This window comes from Durio zibethinus, chromosome 19 (assembly GCF_047325235.1).
Source record: "Durio zibethinus cultivar Kanyao isolate XHJ-2024 chromosome 19, ASM4732523v1, whole genome shotgun sequence".
Taxonomy (NCBI): Eukaryota; Viridiplantae; Streptophyta; class Magnoliopsida; order Malvales; family Malvaceae; genus Durio; species Durio zibethinus.
In genome coordinates, this window is record NC_143180.1 from 1,575,994 (window position 1) to 1,586,381 (window position 10,388).

Here is a 10,388-nt window from a genome sequence, read left to right on the forward strand (position 1 = left end):
TGAATATATATACATATATATATATATATATTTATAGAAATAGAGGGAAAGTATTTAGTTAAAAAAATATGGCTCAATTATAATTATATAAAAAAAAAAACCTAGGAAAAAAGCAAGGACCCTATGCTAATCCTGGCCATATGACTTTCGAAGTCACAAAACCTGAACCATTTGACGGAAGATAGCAGCAAGATAAATCAGAGTTCATATTGCACTTTAGTTCTTGTTGATGGACGAAGCACTATAAAATGCAAACCAATCTCACCAGTTAAGATATTCATTCGAGTTGATGGAGCTATCGAGCAAGCATTTTAAAATATTTAGCTCTTTTTTTCTTGTTTACGTTGAAGTTATAATTCTTCTCTCATGCTTCAACCTGCAGGGGCTTAACTCGTTCAGTTTAGCAACTCGTGTAATTAGTGGAAATGTGACAGATCGACAAGCATTATTGGAGTTCAAAGCCAAGATAACTGGTGATCAGCTCAAGGTTATGCAATCTTGGAATAGTTCCACACAATTCTGTCAGTGGCATGGTGTTACATGTGGTCGCAGACATCAGAGAGTCACCAGGTTAGAACTACAATACCTAAAACTTGTGGGTTCTATATCACCATACATTGGAAATTTGAGCTTTCTCAGGGTGTTGAATCTTGAAGGCAACAGCTTCAACAACGAAATTCCCCAAGAAATTGGACGTTTAAGAAGATTGGAAATATTACAACTGTCCAATAACTCTATAAGTGGTGAAATTGCTTCCAATATATCAGGTTGTTCTAAGCTTACATTTCTTCACATGAGAGGCAACCAGCTAACCGGAGAAATACCTGGTTGGCTTGGTCTCTTGTCAAGAATTAGTTTTGATATATATTTATCAATACATTTTGTATTTCAAGATTGCGATATATTTGTTAGTATTCTTTTTCCAAAGACTATTGAGATGAAAAAAAAAAAAAAACAAAAACCAAAAGATGAATCGATAATAAAAGTGAAAAAAAAAAAAAAAGTTGAAGTGGAGGAAAAAATATTCAGAATAGCAAGTATAAATGGCTCAATTATGGTCAAAATCCAGTATGAATGACAACTCCAAGAAGATGCTTCCAATTAAAGCAGGACGGCAGATGCAGTTTGATAAATCACCTTCCAATTAAAGCTGGGGCCCTTATGCAATCAATTGACTGCGACAGGGGATAAAGTTGGATGATATCAGAGTTCAAATACTTCTTATATTGCACTCAGGTTCTTGTTGATGAACCAAGCACTCTCAGATAAAAACCAATCTCATCAATTAAGAAATTGATAAGGGTTGATGGATCTATCGAGCAAGCATTTGAAAGTGTCCAACTCTTTTTCCCTTGTTTTAATTCTTCTCTCATGTTTTAACCTACAGGGTTTGAACTTGCTTGGTTTAGTAACATCTGTAGTTGGTGGAAATGACACAGATCAACAAGCTTTACTCGAGTTCAAAGCCAAGATAACTGGTGATCAGCTGAGGGTTATGGATTCCTGGAATAGTTCCTCTCACTTCTGTCAGTGGTATGGTGTAACGTGCGGTCGCAGACATCAGAGAGTCACCAGGTTGGAATTGCAATTCATGAAACTCGTGGGGTCTGTATCACCATACATTGGAAATTTGAGCTTTCTCAGGGCGTTGAATCTTGAGGGCAACAGCTTCAACAATGAAATTCCTCAAGAAATTGGACGATTAAGAAGATTGGAAATATTACAACTGGCCAATAACTCCATCAGTGGTGAAATTCCCTCCAATTTATCCGGTTGTTCTAAGCTTACATTTGTTCATATGAGAGGCAACCAGCTAACCGGAGAAATACCTGGTTTGTTTGGTCTCCTGTCAAACCTAAATTTGTTAAGTTGAGCCAACAATAGTTTAAAAGGAAGGATCCCACCATCCTTGGGGAACTTATCGTCTTTGGAGAAACTTTCTTTGGCTAGGAATGGACTAAGTGGGGCTATACCTGAAACTCTTGGGCAACTGAAGAGTCTTTCATTTTTCACTGTGCTACAAAATGCAATTTCCGGTGTTGTTCCTGTTTCAATTTTCAATCTCTCTAATATTAGAGGTTTTGATATTGGGCAAAACAATATTACAGGTACACTTCCCTCTGACTTAGGAATCACCATGCCATATATTGAATTCTTCTCCGTCTCCCTAAACCAAATCTCTGGACATTTTCCGGTTTCAATATCCAATGCCTCAAATCTCAGTGTACTTCAAGTTTCAGTCAACCAACTTAGTGGAAACTTGCCTTCATTTGAAAAGCTGGTTAAAGTATCACGATTTTTCATATACAGAAACCATTTTGGAAATGAGGGAGTAAGTGACTTAAACTTTCTATGTTCCTTAACCAATAGTACCAAACTAGAATATCTAAAGATAGGCGAAAATAATTTTGGAGGGGTATTGCCTGAGTGCATTAGCAATTTGTCAAGCACAATCTCAACTTTTGTAATAGCACAGAACAAAATATTGGGAAGAATTCCAGCTGGAATTGAAAATCTCATCAATTTGGAGGTTTTTGTGGCATCATACAATCAACTATCAGGTTCTATTCCCTTTGATATTGGGAGGCTGCAGAAGCTAAACTGGTTTTATGCTGAAGCTAACCATCTCTCAGGTGCTATTCCCCCTTCTATTGGAAATTTGACGATGTTAAGCATTCTTGGTTTAAGTGGTAACAATCTTCAGGGCAACATTCCTTCAAGTCTAGGTAACTGCCCAAATTTGGTTAGATTGTATCTTTCTGAAAACAATCTTAGTGGATCTATACCCCCTGAAGTAATTGGACTCTCATCCTTGTCCATTGTACTAGACTTATCAAGGAACTATTTAACCGGTGAGCTTCCTGTTGAAGTGGAAAATCTGAAAAATCTGGGTCGCTTTTATGTTTCTCAAAACAGGTTATCTGGTTTGCTTCCAAACAATCTTGGTAGCTGTGAAAGTCTGGAGTACCTGTTCTTGGATGGCAATCTGTTCGATGGGCCCATTCCTTCATCTTTAAGTTCATTGAGAGGTCTTGTGGCATTAGACATATCTAATAATGATCTTACCGGAGAGATTCCAGAATTTTTTGTCAGCTTTGGGTCATTACAGTATTTAAATCTATCTTTCAATGATTTTGAGGGTATGATACCAATTGACGGAGTCTTTAAGAAAGCAAATGCTACATTCGTTGATGGAAACAGTAAGCTTTGTGGAGGCATCCCTGAGTTACACTTGTCCAAATGTAACTTGAAGAAGTCCATCAAAAGATCAAAAAATTCTCTGAAATTGAAACTTGCAGTTGTTTTTGTGATTTTAGGAGTGACTTTGGTATTCTCTTTTCTCCTCATTTTGTGGTTTAGAAAGAAGAAAGAGCAGCCAACAGCAACTTGTGCAGAAAATTCACTTTTAAAATTATCATACGGAAGCATCCTAAAGGCTACTGATGGATTCTCCTCGCAAACTTTGGTTGGTTCAGGTAGCTTTGGTTCTGTATACAAAGGAATTCTTCAAGAAAGTGGAGTAGTTTTTGCTGTTAAGGTACTTAATCTTTTGAATCATAGAGCTTCCAGGAGTTTCTTAGCTGAATGTGAGGCCTTGAAGAACATTAGACATCGGAATCTTGTCAAGGTATTAACTGCAATTTCAGGTTTAGATTATCAAGGCAATGGTTTTAAAGCATTGGTATATGAGTTCATGGAAAATGGAAGCTTGGAGAATTGGCTGCATCCATCTGCTGTAATGAATGAACAGGAGACAATAAGAAACCTGAATTTCTCCCAAAGAGTTAATGTTGCTATAGATGTTGCTCATGCACTGGAGTATCTGCACAATAATTGTGAAACACCAATTATTCATTGTGATCTCAAGCCAAGCAATATTCTACTTGATGAAGAAATGGTTGGTCATATAAGTGACTTTGGCTTAGCAAAGATCCTTTCAGCAGACAGGCTTGTCCATTCTTCTAATCAGTCAAGCTCTCTTGGATTAAGAGGAACTATTGGTTATGCTCCACCGGGTATGTACACTTTATCCAGTTCTTCCATTTTAATACTTTTTTTTCTTTTTACAACATTATTCAAAAGCTAAACATATAATCTGGAAGCAGTTTTTGCTTAATTATTCTATATTTTTCAAGAGATCTACTCTGCAATTACTGCTATATATAATTTATGATTAATTGTAGAATATGGCATGGGAAACGAGTTGTCAACAAAAGGTGATGTGTATAGCTATGGTATCATCTTGTTAGAGATGTTTACGGGGAAAAGACCAACGAATGAAATGTTCAAAGAAGGTTTCAGCCTTCACAAATTTGTTGTGGCAGCTTTGCCAGAAGGGGTGGTTGAGATTATAGATCCCATTCTTCTTCAAGAGAGAGTCAGACGAGGAACAATGGCAAGAATCACTCTCAATGAAAATGGCATTGTAGATGACACACATCTTGAATTCTTAAATTCAATATTTGAAATAGGACTCAGTTGTTCTGCTGAATCACCGAGTGAGCGGATGGACATGAGTGATGTTGTTACCAAGCTTTGTTCTGTTAGAGACAAGCTTCATCGAACTCGATTAAATCGTGAGGGCTAAATTCTATATGCTGCTCAATCAGCAGGTAATAATGTGTTCTTATACTGAAGCAAACAATTTGCATTATTCTTAACAGAATATTTAATCATCACATGACTTAAGGCACTTTAATTTCCTTTACTTTTTAGATAAATGCCGTGGTCAAATGATTTGAACAAGTAAAATACGTTTTTTGCTTATATTCTGTCAAAATAAATATAATGGTTGAGAGATTTCCTTGTTTTCATATGTTTGCAGGTATCTAAGGTGCCATATTGATAGACTTGAGAGGCTTTGGTCTGGCAAAGTGCTACTATTCTCTTTTATTATCAATCTATCTGGTATTTGTAGAACACACAGTTTATCCTAAAAGCATTCAGCTTAGAGAAAAGAAAATAAATATGGGAGTATTTCCACCAATAATTTGCGTGTAATTTGTATTAATGTTTCCTTTTTGTTGTTGGATCACCAACTAGTGAATTATCATCAAATAAGAATTCAAGATAATGCCAATAAGTTGTTTCTACACCTTTTTAGGGTTGGTTAATATTATGTTTCTTCTTATTTTCCTTTATTTTTGTTTTGTTTAGACAAAAGAGCTATAAATTGCGACTAATGAGATCTGTTTTTGTTTTTCCTCAAGTGATAGCTGGGAAAGGAGACTCTTGCCGCATCGGTAGTAATGTTGGATTTTGAGTCTGCATCTTTTTATATCAGGAATGCGAGTGAACATGTCCCTGGATATCAATGGGTGCATTACATTTTTGAAATTGCTGTAGTCTCGTTTGAGTTATTTGAGCATTGACAAAAAATGAGTTCAGACCAACGAAATCAGGTCAAGGTAAACCCAAATGCAACGACCCATTGACCTAGCTACTTCTTCATTTTCCATTTTCTGGTGGGATTCCACAATTCTTTGTTCCTACGGCCAAGTCTACAACGTCCCTGAAAGACTTCCAATTAATACCAACAACGCATAGGGGAAGCAAGCAACGAGAACTTTGTTGCCATTTTTCTCCACCTCAAGACACGCATGAGCATTTAACAGTTTACTTCTTTTCCATGGTCCAGTTTCTAATTTTCTTTAGCTCAGCCAGCAATTAATTTCTACCAATCCACCCTATAAATATCTAAAGAAACAATAAGAAAACTCACAAAAAAGAATTTGCAAAGGCAAGTTTTATGTAATTTTGCTTCAACTTTAAACAATGTGTGCAATGCCATTTCCCTTAGCTTACTGCCAATTAGCTGTTTTCTTCTTTAGCATTTTGCTGTTGCATGCAATTAATTCCGCTGCCATTGCAAATTTTGTGATTAGAGCCAATCCTGGAAACGAGACAGATCGTATTGCATTGCTATCTTTCTAGTCAAAAATCACTCAGGATCCTAATGGGGTGATGAGGTCTTGGAATCAATCCAAAGATTTCTGCGAATGGGAAGGAATAACATGTAGTCGCAGACATAGAAGAGTGACCATCTTAAACCTGAGGTCAAGAAGATTGGTTGGTTCCATCTCACCTTACATTGGCAACCTCAGCTTCCTTAGGGAGATCAGGCTCGAAAACAACACCCTCCAGGGTGAAATTCTCAAGGAAATTGGTCGTCTGTTCAGGTTGCGATTTCTACATTTGGGCAACAATTCCTTGGTTGGACAAATTCCTGTCAACTTGTCCCATTGTTCCAGGCTGTCATTTTTACATGTAGGCAGGAACATGCTCGTAGGGAAATTTCCCTTGGAGTTTGCTTCTTTGTCAAATCTCAAAGAACTAGCCATACACTTCAATAATTTGACTGGAGGAATTCCAACTTTTCTCGTAAACATTTCCTCTCTAGAAGCTCTATCTGCTTCTTATAATGCTCTCGGAGGGAACATCCCAGATTCATTGGGTCAACTGAGGCACTTAACATCTCTGGGACTTGGTGGAAATAACATCTCTGGTACAATTCCTCCTTCCCTGTATAATCTATCTTCTCTTGCTATTTTTGCTTTGTCTGAGAATCGACTTCATGGAATTCTTCCATCAAACTTGGGCCTCACTCTTCCTAATCTTAAATGGTTTCAAATATCTGAAAATTTCTTTAGTGGATCAATCCCATTCTCGTTGTCCGGTGCTTCAAAACTTGAATTTATTGAAATGGCTAGGAACAACTTTTCTGGGAAATTACCAGTCGATTTTGGAGGCATGCAACAGCTTTCTGAGATGAATTTGGGTGAAAATGGACTAGGAAGTGGAGAACCTGATGAAATGAGATTTATCAATTCTTTGGCCAATTGCAGCAAATTGCAATTTTTGGTTTTATCAGTAAACCGATTTCAAGCCGTATTGCCTAACTCATTTGGTAGCCTCTCCACTCAACTTTTGCGCTTGATCATTGATAGGAATCAGTTTTATGGAACCATCCCTTCAGGTATAGGCAAATTTGTTAACTTATATTTGTTAACAATGGAAAGGAACCAATTTACAGGCAAAATCCCTACAGAGATTGGGAAACTTCATAAATTGCAATGGATGGATTTTCACAGTAACAAACTTTCAGGGGAAATTCCTCCCTCCTTAGGAAACCTGACATCGCTGCTAGAGCGTCATCTACAAAATAACAACTTACATGGAACCATCCCTACTAGTCTTGATAAGTAAAGAAACTTGGCAGTATTAGATCTTTCTGGAAATGGCTTATCAGGGACCATACCTGAAACAATTTTTCATATGTCACCTCGCACAATCTCACTAAGACTGTCTCAAAACCATTTGGTTGGAAAATTACCTTCAAGCATTGGCAGCATGAAGAATCTAATGAGACTGGATGTTTCCAATAACAACTTGTCTGGTGAAATTCCTCTTGAACTCAGTAAACGTGGTAAGCTTGAGATTCTTTACATGGAAGGAAACTTCCTTCAAGGATCCATTCCTCCATCTCTGAGTTCTTTAGGAGGTATCCAAGTGATGGATCTTGCTCGTGACAACTTGTCCGGCCAAATTCCTAAATCCTTGGAATTATTGGCCTTGATATACCTAAACTTGTCCTTCAATGATTTTGAGGGCGAGGTACCAATGAAGGAAGTTTTCACCAATGCCAGTTCAATATCTGTACTTGGTAATGCAAGACTTTGTGGGGGCATACCTGAACTGCAGCTGCCTAAATGCAACACCAACAATAATTCCGAGAAACAAAAGAATTCCCTATCATTTAAGGTAATAATCTCAACATCATGTGCCTTCTTGGGAATAGTAGTGGTGGCCTTTCTGATTTTTTGTTGGTTTCAAAGGAGAAGAGAGAAACAATCTTCTACTCCCATGCTGAGGAAAACCCTTCTTAAATTATCATATGAAAGCCTTCATAAGGCTACTGATTGATTCTCTTCGACAAACTTGATTGGTCTTAGTAGCTTTGGCTCTGTGTATACGGGAATCCTTAATCCGGATGGACTGACAGTCAAAGTACTTAACCTTCAGCGTCAAGGAGCCTCCAGGAGTTTTTTGGCAGAGTGCAAAGCCTTGATAAATATCCGACACAGAAATTTGTCAAAATCATAACTTCTTGCTCAAGCATCGATTTTCAAGGTAATGATTTCAAAGCTCTAGTCTACGAGTTCATGCCTAATGGGAGCTTGGAAAACTGGTTGCATCCTGCTTCAGAAGGAGAACAAGCTGGAATTCCCAATCTTAAGTCTTCTTCAGAGAATAGAAATTGGGATCGATGTGGCCAGTGCATTAGATTATCTCCATCACCATTGCCAACAGCAAATCCTCCATTTTGATCTAAAGCCTAGCAATATTTTTCTGGAGAAACATGACTGCTCGTGTTGGTGACTTCGGCCTTCTGAAATTTATTCAGGAACACTAAAATCCAACTCAAAGCAGCTCACTTGGAATTCGAGGAACAATTGGATATGCTGCTCCAGGTAACCACAACTTACTGCTCCAGGTAACCACAACTTACAGAACAAATTTTCTCTCAAATATAAACGTGCCTTCAACATTTGAAACAACAATGCTTCACCTTATTCTAATTCATAATTTCATGTGAAAATTTCTGTTAATGGCAGAGTATGGTCTAGGAAGTGAAGTTTCAGCAGATGGAGATGTGTACAGCTCTGGAATTCTTCTATTGGAGATTATGACAGGGAAAAGGCCAACAGATGCAATGTTTGAAGGAGGTCTAAACCTTCATAAATTTGCTAGGATGGCCTTGCCAAACCAGGTGATGGCCATAATAGACCCAAAACTGCTGAATAATGGTGGAGAAGTGACAGCAGAAAACCACAGGCTGAGCCAAGCAAGTTCTGATAGAATAAAGGAGTGCTTAATTTCTGTTGTCGGGATTGCAGAGGCATGTTCAATAGAATCACCACAGGAACGTATGGATATTAGCAATGTTTTTTATGAGTTGCAGTTAGTTAAAAAAGCACTTCTTGGACCTCGGACCCGCCACTGCATACAAAAAGGCAGAAGGGAAAAAATTGTTCAAACTTTGAATTAACCCAGTACTTTGTTAATGTATCTAGTTAGTATGACTGTTACCTAAATGTTGAATAGAACTTGATTCTAATAAAAATGCAGTCTGTTGCTGTATCATCAATAACCATGTGGTATGTTGATAGAATATTTATCTTCTTATTAATTTTAATTATCAAATTTAATACCTGACAACTTCAAATATATAAAAAAAATGTATAATAAGAAATGCTAGATAGATCAGTCCTACTTAATTCACATTTTTTTACTTATCTTGTTATGAATTGCAGGGGAATGATCTCCAAAGGCTATGACAATATTATGGATTTTCAACTCTAGCCCTCCATGTGTATTTTTTGTTTGGACTATATATAGTTGTTGATGTAATTGTCTTAAACTGAAGTTTGTTATTTATATATTATTATATATATTACAATAAGATTCATGCTCCTGAGTCCTAACACCAACATTTGTTAACAACTAAATCTTGAATTCTCTCAGTTTTTAGAGTTAGAATTTTGTGATCAAAGTCAGTTGACAATCTAAGCATGATCATCTTTATCCATTGATAGGATTTAGGCAATACAATGCCAAATGCAATGTTAAAAGTAAATCAAAATGAATGAACTAGTAAAAAATGAAAACAACAAGAAGGTAAAATATTAATTCATAGGTTGTCACTTTTCAAGACCTATTTTTTTTTACAAAAAATGTAAACTAATTAAATTAAATTTTAAATTCAAAATGATAACCAAGTTCTTGACGAATAGAATTCATAGATTTCACAAGAATTTTTTTTATAATATTATAAAAAATATATCTAAATTTTATATCAATTCTTTATCGATTTAATATATTTAAAATTTTATACCCCAATAAGTAGAAAAGGCTCTTTTCCTTACCAACAACAAGCAACCTTTTTGCATACAAAATTTTATTATGATGAATTTTTAGGAAAAATATCAATGAGAGCTTATATAGAATTGTGATTAACATATTACTTATAAAAGTAATTTTGTAATTGAGATAGAGAACTGTGGTTGTCAATTTTGTAATGAGTGTTTGTATAGAGAATTATAATTAGCATATTTTTCCTAAAAAATATTATTTATAGGAAAAATATGAATCGTACTTACACTAAGAAATTAATTTGTTCTTAAAAATAGTGAAAGTATTGTATTAAATGAAAGAAAATATAATATAAAATAGTACTTTGACCAATGTTGAATATTTTAAGCATACACTATTTTTAAATCAAATAAAACCACAGTTTAACACTCTAAAAAATCTAAAATAATAAAAAAAATTCTTAAATTTTATAACTTTATTTAAATAAATTTTTTATTTTTATTGCATTCAAATAA

At 35.8% G+C, this 10,388-nt stretch overlaps 2 pseudogenes across 1 annotated transcript; both read left to right on the forward strand.

Moving 5' to 3' along the window:
- Positions 1 to 289: 289 nt before the first annotated feature.
- LOC111309477 (putative receptor-like protein kinase At3g47110) lies at positions 290 to 5,346 on the forward strand (annotated as a pseudogene). Its single transcript, XR_016330194.1, has 4 exons — positions 290 to 410; positions 1,410 to 4,016; positions 4,185 to 4,613; positions 5,285 to 5,346. The product of XR_016330194.1 is annotated as a putative receptor-like protein kinase At3g47110 (transcript).
- On the forward strand, positions 5,258 to 9,338 carry LOC149513293 (uncharacterized; annotated as a pseudogene).
- Positions 9,339 to 10,388: the final 1,050 nt, after the last annotated feature.